The sequence below is a fragment of the Acomys russatus genome, chromosome 9 (assembly GCF_903995435.1).
Source record: "Acomys russatus chromosome 9, mAcoRus1.1, whole genome shotgun sequence".
NCBI classification, from domain to species: Eukaryota; Metazoa; Chordata; class Mammalia; order Rodentia; family Muridae; genus Acomys; species Acomys russatus.
Window position 1 is genome coordinate 6,521,180 of NC_067145.1, and position 17,042 is coordinate 6,538,221.

Sequence of the window (17,042 nt, forward strand, 5' to 3'; positions counted from 1 at the left end):
CGCTGATGCTGCATGCGCAGAAGGCGGTTTAAAAATAGGTTATAAAACTCTAAAAAAAACCCTATATTGTAGAAATGTTGGTGTTAAACATTAGTTATTATTTCTATACTAAAGTTTTACCCCCAATTTAACAGCAACAACAAAAAGTTCATAAGAAAAAAAAGGTGTATTTTGAGAGGAAAATGCTACTAGCCCCCCCGCAAAGAAAAATCTAAGGATTTGCTAATATCTCTAAACAAAGGTCCAAAAAGGTTCTGAGAGCATTTGAAGCAACTTCCTCCCAAGTTGCCTGTGGAAGCCTAAAGATTTTCTATTAAGGAAAATGAGAGACGATTCAGCCGTGTACCGTGTTATAACCTTCCTATAAGGCTCATGAAGGCCACTGTGACTGTCCTGGGGCACTGGCCTGCCAGTGGAGGAGCGCATCTTCACTTCCCTGTGGCTGGGAGGGGGCCACCAGGCCTTGGCTGCACTGCACGTCAACACGCCCTCATTTTTTGAGAAGTGTTCAATCATCAGTGTGACAACTTTCATGGGAGGGGACAGTCAGATCACTTGAACATTCCTGTCAAATTAAGACTCCGAACAGAACCTGTTAACTCCCTGACAACGTGTGAGAGATTTATGTGCCTCCCTCTCAGCCAGCTGAGCACCTTGGGTTCCACCTCATTTCTGTCCTTCATGCCCAATAATATTGGCCTCACCTGAGACTCTCAATCTTCACGTATTCTTTAAAGTGGTTTGTCCAGGTTTAAACAAGTCTGTTTGTCACAATACTAATTAGCTTTATATAGGACTTCCAAGTCCCAATCTATCCTTAGGAGACTGACAGACAGATGCGCATGCACACACACAATGGATGTTTAGGAAGCCACCTCTGTCAGTAGTCAGAGTTACAGTCATGTCTAGTTCTGCCACACCCTGCTCAGGTAGCTGTTTTCACTTCCCTGGGTCTCAGCATCCTCCACAAAACGAGTTCTCTCCACGACCTCAGTCCAACCACCAACAATCTACCACAGACGGCATCAACTGCGAACACGCCGAACCCTGAAATTCTGAGTCCATGAAGGCAGGGCTTGTCATTCACAGACCTTCAAACATTGGACTCTCCCATCAGTCTTTGCCCAGATGAGAAAGCCGACCACACTCCTAGACCAGAGCAAGCCTAGCCTTGACCTTATTCACTGACAGCCCAGGAGCAAGGTGCCTGCCACAAGAGGATTTCAGCTCAACCAACCCGTGCTGCTGAGAACCTAAGGTTCCATGGAGGCCAGCCTCTGGTTTGCTGCGAAGCTGCAAAGTGGTGGTTCGAGTTGCTACTGTGGCACACCTCTATAGAGTGTGGCTCACAGTGACTCTTGTGTGTGGAGGTTTCATAGGAGGAGGCTTTCCTCTGTAAGAGCAGCCCTCAACTGAGAGCCAGCTCACCAGTGAGGAGATCCAGTGGCCCCGGCTTCTACAGGGTTCTAGGAGACAGTCCTCTCTGTCAAGGAGGCCGGAACTAGCTGGAAGAGGGGAGGGAGAAAGGGAGGGTAGGGAGGGGGAGGAGGAGAGGGAGAGAGGGAGCAAGTTGGGATGTTCCTGCAATGGGCTAAATGTTGTCACATAAGGCCCACCATGCCCTCAGAGTCTCCTCAGGATGATAACAAGGAGCTGCGCCCTGCTGGTCAACAGGCCCAATTCCAGACCAAGGAATATTACCTTTGGATAAGGAATTGAAGCTCAGTTTTTTAGAGGTCTTCGGGCCTTAAGGAAACAAGCATGCCACAGATCAAGCGTTCTACTTCTTTGCAGTGTGTGTGTGTGTGTGTGTGTGTGTGTGTGTGTGTGTGTGTGTGTATTTCTTTTTAATTTCTGGTGGAAGAAGGAGGGACATGCAATAGAACACATGCCCAGGTTGAAAGATGATAGTCTTTTTTGTCCTTCCTCCAGATCCTCAGGCTTGGCAGCAAGCGTCTCTACCCACTGAGCCATATCACCAGCCCCCCAGAGCCAAATCTCATTTCTTCTACATAGTATCATGCTGTATCCAGTGGACCTAGTTCTAAAATATGGCCAGCAGTGCGTGGACTGGCTAGTGTAGCCACCAGGGAGGGACTGGTTTTCCAAGTGTGGTTATAAAGCCCACCATTAGTTCTTTTTGGCAAATGTGACAGGTTATCAGGCCTTCCTGAGGGGTAGAGGTGCACGGAAAGAGAAGAAAGTCCCTTGAAAAGTAGGATAAATTCCACAAGGATTTCCAGGGCCATTCCATAGATTTTTGAGTTCTTAAAGATCTGAGTATTCCAAAGAGGTTCAGAGTACAAAGGTCCCACAAACCCCTTAAAACTGATTTTAAAAACATTTTGAGCATGCCGCATCAATGAAAGTAAGCCAATTTCCTCCATGGGGGAAAAAAAAGGTCCAAGCTCTGTATCTGACGTGGGGAGGTGCCCATCAATGGTGTCAGAGCATTCCAGGATCACTGCACCAAGGTTGTCTTTGGTTTGAAGACTAGACTGCTTTTGGAAGGGAAGAGGTCCTTGCTGCACATGTGTAAAAGGAGCCTTTCTTGATGCTTTTCACTCTCCCAGCGAGCTCTGCTGCAGCTTTCTTTCCTGGCTAAGGTTCTATCTAGCGCTTGAGCCAGCAACAGCAACGGGAAAGACTGTAGTGCAAGGTTTTTAAAAAAGGGGGTAGGGGATAAAGCTTAAAAATAAAACAAAAAAACCTTGATTAAGCAAAGTGTATTCATCTAGAAACCATAAAGAAAAAATCCAGGGCTGGGCGCTTGCACAATCTCAACACTCTGAAGGCTGTGGCAAGAGAATTGCAGAGTCAAGGCTTGGCGGGTGATCTTGTTCTTATTTGTGACAAAACAGCAATACTGAAATGTGAGTATTCTTTAACTGGATTTTTTTGACAGTAAAGAAAACTGATGTAGTACGTACAATGCTTCTGTGGAGCTACAAATACGAATTTAAGAAAAAAAAAAAAATCAGGCTAGAAAGATAGCCCAGTGATTAAGTACACTAGCTGACCTCCCAGAAGTTCCCAGTTGCCGTGTGTGTGTGTGTGTGTGTGTGTGTGTGTGTGTGTGTGTGTGTGTGTGTGTTGGGGGTAATAAAAGCTGCCTGTAACTCCAGTTCCAGGGCGATCCAACGCCCTCTTCTGGCCTCTAGGGATAGTGCCTGCATGTTATGCCTCTAGGGACAGTGTATGCCTGTAAAACACGCGCATAAAATAAACAACAAATGTTTAGGTTGTTTGCTTAGTAACAGGGTGAATTAATTATGATAAACATTTCCAGGGTGACAGATGAACATGGAATTACATGACAAGACAAGGTAATTGTCAGCAAAGTCCACTTACTAGATGGGATTAGGACCACATCACAGGTAAAGCCAGATGACATGAGTCACCAAAACACAGCTGACAGAGCAGTGGAGACACAAAATGCAAACTTCTTCAAGGAATGGGGGAGGGGGATTTCCTGCACATCTTCTCAGCCTCATCGTGAGTATTGCTGCAGCCTACACTGTTTTCTGATTATCATTTGAACTCATCTCTACCCTAGATGGGTCTATGTCTTGTAGCTACTATGAGGGACGTAATGACATGTTTATACATTTAGTTGTTCAATAAATACTAATCACACACCCTGTGGTGTGATATCTACTGGACTCCCAGAATATAAAGCTAAAGAAAGAGGCGTATTTCCTTCAGTGATGACTTTGTCATTGAATGCACTATTAAGTCAATAGAACCACATTTTTAAAAATATTTATTTATTTTTATGTGCATTGGTGATCAGCTTGCTTGTCTCTACAAGTCCTCTGGAACTGGAGGAACAGACAGTTGTGAGCTGCCACATGGGTGCTGGGAATTGAACCTGGGTCCTCTGGAAGAATAGACTGTTCTCTTAACCACTGAGCCATCTCTCCAGCCCCAAGCCACTTTAAAAAATATATGTGGGTTAATGTAATGCTACCCATCAGCAAGTTGGTTTTGTGTTCCCTATAGAGGGTAGGAAACATGATGAGCAAGGCTTCTCTGACTTTGGTGGTGTTGCTTCCAAGATTAATCAAAGAGCAGCTATTGACCAAGGAGAAGAAATCTCTTCATTTAGTATCTTACAAATGATCAAATAATCCACTGCTTGTGGTTAACCAAGACCATCTCAAATCACACCATACTGATCGGTTCACCGCTGCCATTTTATTTAGAGAACAAAATGGTTGTTATTTAACATTCTAGTTATTTTTTTAAAGGATGCTTATCAGTATCACTTACCTATATACTTTAAATGGAAAAAAATTAGACTCCTTTCCCTATCCTTCCTTTAAGACACACAAAGGCCTTTGACACACCTACCTTTGATCAGTCAACTCCTATGCTCATCACCCAAGGCAGAGAGAGTTCAGTTGGCTCCCAGCAGAATAAAGCCTGTGCTTGAATGTTGTCTGTACCCTGAGTTAGGAACCTTCTGATGTGACGGATCTTATAGTACTCTTAGGTCCCTGGCTGCTCTCAGGCCTTCAGATTAAGGTTCTCATTTTCCCTCCACCATAAAAAAAGGACCCCATCCCATAGTATTCCTAGATAAGAGTGTGCAAGAATGATGCACACACCCCTGTGCAGCAGTGCTTTTCTGTTCTTAGAAACCCATTGCGTCTGGTGTTCCTGGGGACTGGGAAGGCCTGTTTGGAGAGATACTGTATGAAGGGAAAGGTCAGGCCCCATCACATCACTAGTATTGGGAAGATAAGATTACCAAGGAAAAAAAGATGAGCGTGTTCCTTGTTTTTTCTTGCATTTAGATTCAGGCCAAAAAAAGAAAAAAATACGATGAAAAATACCTCAAGACACAAGTATTTTGTGTCTTGATAAGTTACACAGTGAAAGAGAGTGAATTCTTTGTAAGATTTTTAAAAATACCAATAGAGCCTGCAAATGACTTTGGGGTGCTATAGAGCATCCAACATGTGCAGAAGAAGAAAGCAGAGGAGAAAAGTACCAAGTAGGAAATAAAACCAACAAGCATCATATTGATAAGTGACTCGGTGGCGTGTGCAGAGGTAGAATTGAGAGGTGGGTCTAGTCCACATGACAAGTTCCAGGCCAGTGGCTAGTACTGCACAGTTAGACACCGATTCTATAAAAACACCTTACGTTCATTCATATTTAACCAATAAGAGTAACTACGTGTCAACACTGCTCTTGATACTCAAGGACAGCAATAAAAAAGATGCAAAACACTTGCCTTCAAAGACCTGTACTCTAGTATAGAAAGACAGTACTAACATAAATTAACATATATGGCCAGTAACAAGGGCCACACAGGGAAACAAAGTGGGGAAGAGGTTGCAGGATATACTGGGAGGGAGTGCCTGACAAAGCACCTCAGGGGAAATGGCCAAAGCCCATGCAGGGAAGATGAGCTCCACAGAGAAGGAGCAGCGAAGACAATGACTCAGAGGCCGGGATGAGCCCGGAAGTATGAAGGAGGAAGATGGAGGCCAACGTGAAGAAGGAGGAAGATGGAGGCCAATGTGATGAAGGAGGAGATGGAGGCCAACGTGATGAAGGAGGAGATGGAGGCCAACGTGATGAAGGAGGAAGATGGAGGACAACGTGATGAAGGAGGAGATGGAGGACAACGTGATGAAGGAGGAAGATGGAGGCCAACGTGATGAAGGAGGAGATGGAGGCCAAAGTGATGAAGGAGGAAGATGGAGGCCAACGTGATGAAGGAGGAAGATAGAGGCCAACGTGATGAAGGAGGAAGATGGAGGCCAACGTGATGAAGGAGGAAGATGGAGACCAACGTGATGAAGGAGGAAGGAGGCCAACATGATGAAGGAGAAAGATGGAGGCCAATGTGATGAAGGAGGAGATGGAGGCCAACATGATGAAGGAGGAGATGGAGGCCAACATGATGAAGGAGGAAGATGGAGCCCAACGTGATGAAGGAGGAAGATGGAGGCCAATGTGATGAAGGAGGAGATGGAGACCAACGTGATGAAGGAGGAAGATGGAGCCCAACGTGATGAAGGAGGAAGATGGAGGCCAACGTGATGAAGGAGGAAGATGGAGGCCAACGTGATGAAGGAGGAAGAAGGAGGCCAACATGATGAAGGACAAAGATGGAGGCCAATGTGATGAAGGAGGAAGATAGAGGCCAATGTGATGAAATGCCTATCTTCCTTGAGGAGTCGGGTACCATTAGGGACTTTCATAAAGCAGAGTGCTGCTTCTGCACATGAGAAATTAAACCCTTAGGCCTGAAAAAGAAAGGAGCAAGAGGACACTGAGTGAGTAATCCCAGTTCAGACGGCCAACAAAAGCTTTAACTCAAGTATTCTGAACTCAGCAATATAGTGAGGAACTAGTCTTATTTTAAAAAGATAACCCAAGCAAAACAGTCCAGTCAACTAACTTAATCTAGACGTTTAGAGTTTAAAACTGACCACTATTCGCTTTTTCATCTAACAGATGGCTGAGACAAAATCTAAATACGCACCAGGAAAATGAATGAGATAATGAACGCAGCCTTCCCCGACCTTGCTGTCCCAGAAATTGGCTGCGGGGAGAATTTGTGAACAAAAAAAAAAAAAAAAATCTTGTTTCAGGGTGTGAACTGCTATACTATAGGATGCTACAGGCTAAACAAACAAACAGTTATAAATAAATAAAGGTGCTGAGCTTTCCCTCAACTAAAAGGATGCCATTCGCCAGGAAGCCCTGGAAACTAGTTTTCACTTACAAGGGGATAGGTATACTTTGTTATTCGCATACTAGAATTGCCTGTAGTAGCCGACGTGAGTAAAGGCCTACACGAGCCTCAAACAAAGTTAATAAAGAAGTTGTATGTATGTAGAACTATGCCACTCATGTAATACTGGGCACATAATTGCTCGTGAACTTCTATAGACACACAGAAGGACCAAACACGCTCGGAAACTATGTACATACTAACTGGACATTCGTGCTTAGCTGAGGCTAAAAGCAGAGAAGAAATGACAGATAAAGTATTTGTTATAATTTACTTTTATCTGAAGGCGAGAATATGAAGGAAATATAGACTCATTAGCAACTCCTAAACCTAGGCAGGAGAACGATGAATGCCCAATTTTTATTGGCCTTTGAAATAGTTCACATGTGTTTATATTTTGGAAGACAAGTAGGTTAGGAACGAGAGGGAAAGTCAAGAATTCACCCCAACCTATTAATTCCAAAGCCCACTTGACTTTCAACTCCAAATCTCCGTTTCTTTACCTATAAACCTGGGTGGCAGCGGGGTGGTGGTTAACATGGTGGCAGGACACATCTTAGCATACTACAAGCCCTGAGTCTGACTGCCAGTAACACTGAAAAGAAGCAAAGGGGCTGGCTTACCCAGCAGGTAAAGGAGCTTTCTGCTACGCCCAAAGACCTGAGTTCAATTCCCCAAACCCACATAATAGGAGAGAATTGACTTAAGTTGTCCTCAGACCACAAACATGTGGTATCCACACAAAAACATAAATACATACACACACACACACACACACACACACACACATTCACACTACTCCCTCCCTTCCTTCCCCAACACACACACACACACACACACACACACACACACACACACTCACACTACTCCCTCCCTTCCTTTCCCAACACACACACACACACACACACACACAGCAAACAAAAACAAGGGTAATGGCACTTGTACCTTCCATTGACAAACTTTAGGAAGTGGCAGTCTAGGGACAGTAACTGTGTAGGAGCACTATATTACTTTCTCTCTGAATTCCCATCCACTCTTAATCAGTTTCACAAGGATAGTACAAAGATTTTTCAACTGTGCTATGAACACACCTGCACTACCCTTTAAAGTCATTAAAAAAAAACCAAAGCTAAGGATGTAAACACTCCAAAAAAATTCGTTAATGAAGCATCTGTGAGAATGAAGATAAAACTGACAGCCCAGCCCAGCACAGGCTGTCTCTCCCAGGCTTTATTCAACAAGAATTGGATTTCTTCTGATATAATTGCCTGTCTTATAAGCCTAGGGGAGAAACAACTCCACTATTAAGTTATCACTAACAAAAGATAAATTAAACCCTTCAGTCAAAAACTAAACAATTGCTGTCACACGTGTAAACAAGGACCCAGCACTCTTGGGACAAGGCAAAGTCCAACCTCCCTGGAATTCATGGGCTTTTTTCCAAGTGTGGGTTTTCAAACCCATTGGAGATACAAATTTGCGCTAAAAGAGCTAATGCTAGATCCTACTAACGGCCAAAACTAGTTCCTCTCTGGGCCAGCCCTTACAGCCTTGAAATCTCACACCCTAGACAATGAGCCAAGTCTCCAGGTCCCATGCAACTCCGCGCTATTCTTCCTTAAAAGGATCACACTCAAATCACCTGTGAGACCAGAGTGAAGAGAGCGGCAGGTACGGAGTGAGTGGCCTTGCATCTGCACACTTGCTGAGAGTAAAGCTACTCTGATCCCGGCTCCTTGGAAAAGAAAGCCCGGCTTCGCTTCATAAAAAGCTCGGGCCTCTGTGAGGTCACTCCCGCCTCTTTAAGTCACAGTGGGCTCCATCTGCTTTAATGGCCCTGCCCCAATCTGTTGCCTTCCACACTTAACCCAACCACCCCTATCATACCCCCAAAACCGAGATGCTAAATCTCAAAAGAAAAACTGCTGTAAACTGTAGCACCCAAATTGCTGACACGAACTGGCCCAAGCCAGCAGTGATGAGAGTTGAAAGAAGGATGCCCGCCTTCCCAGACCGGTCGCGAAGAAGAGCGACCTAAGCCCAGGGTGTCCCAACTCCAGCATCCTTCCCCCCGCCCACCTAGCAGCGACAGCGGGGGCGAAATGACAAGAAGGATGGGGGCAGAGGGCCGTGGCGGCCCGGGGTGGTCTCGCCTGCGTCCTCCCGCCAGCTCACCCGCTCCCAGGGGTCCGTAAAGGAACAATAGCGAACTGTGGTTCTCCAGAGCCATCCGGCGTCTCCCGCTCTCAACCCAGTCTTCGGCTTTTCCAAGTTCGGCCAAGAGGCGGGTCCGGCCCGGCAGCAAGGATTGGGGAGCAGGACGCCGGGCAGGACACGCAGGTGGGATGGGCTGCCCCGGGGGCGCACTCACACAATCCTCCCGGGTCCCGTCATTCATTCCCACCCGCGCTCCCTCCGCAGACACTCCGCGCCACTGCTCCGCACCAGACCTCCGAAGGAGGCGAGCCCCCTTTCCTAACTTGGTCCAACCTCTCAGCCAGATCCCCACCACCCTTCCCGTTCCTTCCTCCTCCACAAATTGTCTTCCGCGGACACTGAACGGCCAAAGCTGTGTGTCCAGACCGCAACTCCCGCCCGGGTCCGCCCGGCGCCGGGAGCTCTCTCCTCAGCCCTAGACACAAAGACGGGGACCAAGCCCAGACCCCGCACCCCAGTCTCCCCGCTCGGCGCCAACACTCACCCCATCCAAGCGGCAGCTTCAGCTCCCGGCTCCGCTGGCTGTCCCTCCCGCCGCTTCCCCAGGAAAGCGCGGCCGCCGGGCTCGCTTCCTGCTCCGCTTCCTGCGCTGGGTCCCTCCTCCTCCTCCTCCCGACGCCGGGTCAGTGGGCGCTCAGCTCCCGGGCTCCGCCGGTAGGGCGGGGGCAGCCGCAGCACCACCACGTGGCCGCCCGGCGCCGGCCCCCGACCTGGATCCAGTGGGCTCGAGGAGGGAGGAGCTAGCCACTCCCACCCCGCGCGGGCCCAAATTCTCGGAGTCAGGTGACCTGGCCTCGGTGCTGCTCCTGGGACCTGCGGGAGGTGCTCTCTGACCGCCCACGCCCCGGCCCGCGGCGCGTCTAGGACTTCCCTGCTAACTCTTGGTTTGTGCAGATCGTGGGGTCCTTCTGCGCGGATCTGTCTTACACCTTAAACTTGAAGTTAGTGGGGACTACGGTATGTGGGTTCCACGGCTGGGGTAGGACGAGGGCCCGAAAAGTGCCTCGCTTCAGGTCAATTTCCAAAGTTATCTGTAGTCTTGGGAAAGCAAGAAGAGCAGAAGTCGGAGTCACTGGTCCAAGCTCCTCTGAATCGGAATCGAATTGGTTCCATTTCCAAAGTTATCAAACAGGAAGTAAACAAGAATGTGCTTGCATTTTCTGGGCTGAACCAGTTGGTTGGAGGGACTGTTTCCTAACACTCCTCAGGTACTAAGACAAAACTTAAGTTTTCCTCTGCTCAGGAGTCGGAAGACTTACCTACAGCCTGGACTGACAGGCCAGATAGGAGCAGGAGCGCCCTCAGCAGGGTGTGTGAGCAGGAAGTCCTCGGATCCTCTGAAGCTCCCCTCCCCCAGACCACCAAGACCGGACCTCTAAACCGAAGTGATTCCTCCGTTAATGCTGAGGATTTCAAACCTCTTCACTTATTCCCTTAGTTTAAGCAGACTTTGCCACGCATCTTAGTACCACTAGCCAGGGAAGTCATACAAAGTTTGACCCAAGCAAAGCTCCGTGAGACTTGTAGTAGGTGCCTTGTCTTTCGAACAGGGAGAAGGCTTCCTAGACCGGTTTTCCTACCTGTTTTTGCTATCTACTGTTAAGTCCACTTGAAGGTAGGAAGAAAACCAGCAAATTCCAACAAAAGTGAGATTCACTAACAGCTGTCAGTGTATGGTATCCTGGCTGTGTTTTCCCCGCCCCTGCCCAGCTCCTGGCCCCAAGAGAACAAGCTGCCTTTAGCTTTCACAGGTGAACTTGCCAACTAGAAAACAAAAGCGTCATCTTTAGCTCAACAGTCCTTGCTTCCTCACACCACACACGTATCAGTATTGAATCTCGGATTAGGAACATTTGAAGATGATTAACATAAATGAAAACTACCCATCCCTGCCCAAGAAACTAGGTCTCACACCGTAACCAAAGTGCCATCGACTTTATTTGTTGTGTGGTCAGTACAGCAGTTTGTATTTGAAATATGCAGTGTGTGCTTAAGGCTTGATTCCCCAGGTCTGTGCTATTGGAAGATGATGAAACTTTTAGGAGGTATAAACTGAGAGGCTTTTCAGTCCCTAGATATGTGCCCTTAAGGGGGGTTTGTGGTACCAGAGTAACTCCCTCTTTATCTTTCTTTGCTCCTGGTCATGAAGCAAACACCTTGGCTGTACCATGACCGCTGGCACAAGCCTAAGAGCGCCACAACCAACGGATCATCGTGGACTGCAGCCTCTGTAACTGTGAACTAAAATAAGGCTTCCAGCCAGGAATGATAGCTTCTGCCAATAATCTCAGCTCTTGGCAGGAGAATCAGGAGTACAAAATCATCTTAATCTTCATGGTGAATGCAAGGCCAGATCAGGCTATGTGAGACCTTGTCTCAAATGTCCAAACTAATTAATTAAAGCTTATCTCTTTATAGTCTGATTATCTCTAGTATTCTGTTTCAGTGATGGGAAGCTGACTCAGCAGCGCGCGAGCTGCCAGATTTAGAGAAATGTGGAGCTCTGTAGCCAGTCCCTAGAAGAAGCGGAAAACAATAATATAATCAGAAGGCTGAGAGGGAAGAATCTACACATAAGTACCCAAGCTCAAATATTCATAGAAAGAAAAATTTATTTTTATATTTCCCAGTAGGAAGCCACTAACACAGGAAAAACATCAATGAAGTAACTTTAAGTTGCAAAATGTAGCAAGTCCATGGTGGTAAAGCAGTTTCAAACACTAGTTGGTTTGTGGTTTTGACTTATCAGAAAGCCAGTTGATGCCTTGCTAAAGGTAAGTCATTCTACTTTGCTTCTCAGCAAAGTTACGCACCTACTGGGTGCTACAGAAAGCCCTGCCTCAGTGCTCTGCTTGCACTACAGACCTAAGAAGCCCTTATGACTCTGGTGGTGACTTGGGAGTGCTGATCCTCATCACTGTCCAGTTTGACAGATGACAGATGGTGACAGGTCTACTGAGTACCTGATCTGCGGTGTGCTGTAAATGCAAAATGTGCCCAATTGTATGTGCTAGTCACAAGAAAAACAAAAAACAAAAAAACAAAAGTATTCCTAACTTTTAAAATACTGATTGTGAATAGAAATGTTAGTGTTTCCTATGTCAGTATTTTTTTCTTGATTAAAAAAAAAAAATGTGGTTCCTAGAGCTGGGTACTTAGCCAAAGTAGCTGACAGCTTGCTTGCCTATAGCAGGCATGATGTCCTAGGTTTAGTCTCTATTAACAAGTAATGGTCAGGCCTATGCCTTTAATCCCAGCACTCGGGAGGCAGAGGCAGGCAGATCACTTTGATTTCAAGGCCAGCCTGGTCTACAAAGGGAGTCCAGGACAGCCAAGGCTACACAGAGAAACCCTGTCTCTAAAAAAACCAAAACAAAAAAAACACAACAACAACAACAAAACAAGTCATGGTCAAGCTCTCTGCTTCTTCAGCTCTGCAGAAGACTGATTTGGGGATAGCTAAAGCCCCAGCTGGCATCACTCTGGGCACAATCAACCAAAGGCATGAAAAGTTTGACCTTGGCCTTTCATTTATTAGAACAGTTTAAGCTAATCCCTATGGGTACCCTGTTGCCAAGTTGGTTGGCGCAGACCAAACTAACAACTCCCAAGTCCAGCATGGTGAACTCATGAATTTATTGGGCTTATAGTAGCATAGTTGACCTCAAAGCACCCACATCACCCCAAAGTCCCCTTCTAATTAGCTTTCCATCTATATACTAGCACCTTCTGAGACCCATTTGCAGCTGGGGCAGAAATATGTGCAACAGGAAGTGGAGGGCGCAGGAGGGCCGGAGAGGCTGGGGTCTGAGGTGAGGATCTAATGACGGACTCCATTCTGTCTGAACCCTCTTGTAGAGTGTGTGTGTGTGTGTGTGTGTGTGTGTGTGTGTGTGTGTTGTATTAATAAATATAATAATAGGAGACTGGAGAGATGACTCAATGGGTAAGAGCACTTACAATGTACGCAGGGAGACCTGAGTGTAGGTGAATCCAGGGACCCACATAAAAACCTGGGCTTCCGGTTCAGTGAGACACCCTGTCTTATGGCAATGAAGTAGAGACTGACAGATAGACAAGGACACCCAATATCTTTCCCTGACCTCTGCATCCACATATTCACATAGGTACAACACACACAGACTCACACACACACACACACACACACACACACACACACACACACACGCAAAGTTGATGATACTGGTCAGTTTCGCCTAAAGGATAGGGTCCACAACATGTTTCAAATCCTTATCCTTGGATGCTGTTTAAAATGGTCTGGTGTAAACTGTGACGTCAGAATCTAACACTGTCTCTTAGATCACCATCACGTAGGCCCTCGTCAGGGGTGGCTACAGCAGCTGGGCTGGGCTGAGCTGTCTCTACAATGAGCTGTGTAAATAAACAGAGTAAGACTGGGTAACAAAGGTAGAATGGCTCCATTGGGCCTTGCAAATGTTCCAAGTTCTTGCTACAGAATGCTTCTAAACCCAGCTCCTGTTTCTGTTTTTGTTTTCTGTTATGGTGCTTCCCCTGAGCTTTGAGAATCGCATTCTCTTCATTGGAGACATATCAAATTCTGCTTAGAAGCTATTTTAGTTTATACCCCCTTCTTTAGCCAGTTAGTGTGTGTGTGTGTGTGTGTGTGTGTGTGTGTGTGTGTGTGTGTGTGTGTGTGAGCTTCTAATGGTGTGTGTGTGTGTGTGTGTTAGCTTCTAATGGTGTGTTTTCAAACACTCCATTGCCATTTGGCTTCTGACATCATCACTTTTCCTTTTTTTTTTTTTTAATCCTCTCTAAGATCCTCAGTAACCTGGCAAAATGGCTGTCTTGTTGTTTCCAAAGCGATCCTCCTGCTGTGGGTGACCACTTAGGACAGATTGCTGTTGCTCAGGGCGCTTGACTGCACCACTGTGAAAATATTCAACAGAATTCCACACACTCTCTGTTTGCTTTGCCTTAGTGCAAATTCCTCCTCCAGCCCTCCCAACATGCACCTGGGGGAGGCTTTCCACTCTCAGGATGGGATTCTTCTAAGGTCAAATTTGTCCTTGCCTCTCGTAAAAGACTCCTATCACTTCTCAGGCGAGACTTCTGGTTTGAGTTTCAGAATATGAAGATGAGTGTGAACACGTTCTGGTTGGAGAGAGGGGTGAGGCTGGAGGAGCCGGAGAGGCCTGTAGCAGATGTTCCTTCAACAGAGCTAAGCTAAGCTGAAAAAAAAAAAAAAAAAAAAAAAAAAAAACCATTGGGAACCAACAAGGAAAGAAGGAGGAAGCAGGAAGCAAGGCTCCCCTAGATTCCTAGAACGAAGAACACAGAAAGCCAGGAAGATGAATTGTCTTTTTTTGTTTGTTTGTTTGTTTTTAGAGACAGGGTTTCTCTGTGTAGACCTGGCTGTCCTGGACTGTCTTTGTAGACCAGACTGGCCTCAAACTCACAGCGATCCACCTGCCTCTGCCTCCCGAGTGCTGGCATTAAAGATGTGTGCCACCACAGCCTGGCTGAATTGTCTTTACAATAATAGAGCATTAAGTGGGGACAAGGATGGTTCTGGGGTGTAAGATACCTGAGTAGGTTATTGGTTACCCAGAGGGGAGTAGGAATCTTGGATTGTGTAACAAGGAAGAGAACTTTGATGGCCCTTTGAAAAGAACCAGAAAACAAAGGAAGTTGGCACTAACTAAGGCCAGGAAACCTCTCATTCAGAGGCCCAGGGCTCAGGGACAGAGAAAAGGAGGAGGCACTCTGCGTGAGTCTCATATTTGCTCTGTGAGCTTCTGGGAAGCATTTTGAAAACATTTTTATTTAAACTGTGCGTCTTAAGAGAGCTCTCCACTTAACTGCCCACTTAATGTGCTCATATTAGCAAATATAAATTATGGGAACTGTTCCTCCTCTTCCTGGTTCTCCCTCCCTGACCCAGATTTTGTGTCCTGCCCCAGCCTGGGCATTCTCTCCTGGATGTTTGCTTCAGATGGATGGAAACTGATTACAAACTACAAGGCTGCATGGGAGAAATTTTATAACAGCATGTGTGAGCTGAGTCCTCTGGAAGGCAAGGGAAGGAAGGATGGTTGTATGCAGACAGAGGGTGGGGGGAGGGGAGGGGAGGTGGGGGGAAGGATGGAAGGGCATGGCAGGGGTGGGCTGAGCTGTTGTCAGAATCCTGGTGGAACTGGTCTTTATAGTCTCTTTGCTTTTAAACACTGAAATGAAAATGAGCAATGAACATTTTTTTTTAAGCACACAAAGCTGACATACTCAGGTAGTAAGCTTAAATCTTACTAACTGATGTCTATACTTAAAAGCTATGTTAAATGGCGCAATCTTTCTCGGGTTTCAGACTGCTCATTTTGGACAGTAAACAGTTAATGCAAAGGCAGTATGTGTTCTCTGCCAGGTACAGAATCAAAGCAAAACGACACTGCTTTCAGTAATATGGAGACACATTTGAGGGTCATAAAAGCTAGGGGAAGGGAAGAGTGAACAGAAAATCTTGTGTCACTCAGGCTGTAACTTACAGGATGCTATTTGCTAGATCTCCTAAAGCAACTTGACCCACTAATACACAAATTACAATGTTAAGCACACAAGGAAATAAGAGATAGTTTTGGTCCTTAAAGGACCCCCATCCCACTAGGAGAGAGAGCACGGAGACAATGTCATGTGGGAAAATGAAATACCTCATCCTAACGTATGTCTTTGGACTTCTTCCAGATGGTTATTATACAGATAACCTACAGACCTCTCCAAACACAGCACTTGTCCCAAGAGGCTCCCCTCTCATAAGAAATTTACATTTATAAAGGAAATCTGTGGGAGTGAATAACCCGTGGATAGTGGTCCTCTGTTGGCACCCTCCTTTCTGCCCTCAGAACCATCTTTTCACAGAAAAAAAAAAAAAGATCTGAGCTCTGCCACTTGGCCCAGGCACCCCTGGGGCTCTTCCCTGGGTTCATCTGCACTACAAGCCCTCTCTCTGTATGGCTCCCCCGCCCTCCCCCACCACCTCCCCACCGTGTCCAAGCCCTAAACCCTTTGTTGGGCTTCAGAAAGCATCTTGCACTTCTTATGCCTTCCGTGTCTACATGCTAACAAGACACATTCTTTTCTCCCGTCAATGTGCCTATGTTCAGTTGCTCTGTAGACTGTTAAGCTATCAGAGGTAGATGACTGAACAGCAAGCTTCTCTCTGGGTAAAAAGAGTCATCACAAGGAGGCAGCTAGCGACTTTATGCTGCTCTCTAGTAACATAGAGAATTCCTCAGTAGCTTTCTACGGCTTTAGCAAGCCATGTTACCTAGCCAGCCCTTGCAAGGTGAATGTACAATTCTGCTGAAATCTTACAACACTGCACAATGCGAGCACGCTCTTCCTCAGCTGCCTTCGGTCTTCAGTGCAGCTAGCACTGAGAACTACCTACCACCTCACACAGCTTCCAAGCTAGTATTGTCAGCTCCAAAGGAAACTTCAGTTCCCCACACTCCAAAAGGCAGCCCAGATATCCAGAAGTGAACTAAGCATGGGCTATGGGGGACTGCAGGCAGTTAGATGAAAGCCATCATTCCTCAGGAACTTATGAAGCCAAAAGCAGTTGTTTCCCTTACCGCTTGCAAAAGGAACACAGGGCTCTCCAGTTAACATATGATCTTTGCTGCCTGACTCAGTCAGGGTTCCTATTGCTGTGAAGAGACACTACAACCTTAGCAATGCTTATTTTAAAAAAGCATTTAATTAGGTCTAGGTTACAGTTTCAGAGATTTAATCTACTATCATGGGGGGGGGGGGCATGACAGTGTGCCAACAGACATGGTGCTGGAGGTACAGTTGAGAGTTCTGCATCTGGATCCCAAGGCAGCAGGAAGAGAGAGCCCCCCCCCCCCCCGGGCCTGGCTTGGGCTTTTGAGACACCAAAGCCCACTCACTCCCAGTGACACACTTCCTCCAACGAGGCCACGCCTACTCCAAAAAGCCACACTTCCCAATCCTTCTAAGTAGAGCCACTCCCTAGGACTAAGCATTCAAATACATGAGCCGATAGGGGACATTCTTATTCAACAACCGCAGT

At 46.5% G+C, this 17,042-nt stretch overlaps 1 protein-coding gene across 2 annotated transcripts in view; it reads right to left on the reverse strand.

Moving 5' to 3' along the window:
• The window catches only part of Rai14 (retinoic acid induced 14), a 137,292-nt gene extending 127,616 nt beyond the window's left edge, over positions 1-9,676 (reverse strand). Inside the window, exon 1 of one of the 2 annotated variants that reach the window (XM_051150957.1) lies at positions 9,456-9,676. The gene's annotated coding sequence lies outside the window, so the exon portion shown is untranslated. The remainder of the gene's footprint in view (positions 1-9,455) is intronic. The other variant, XM_051150956.1, reaches the window with a different exon arrangement.
• Between the last annotated feature and the right edge of the window lie 7,366 nt (positions 9,677-17,042).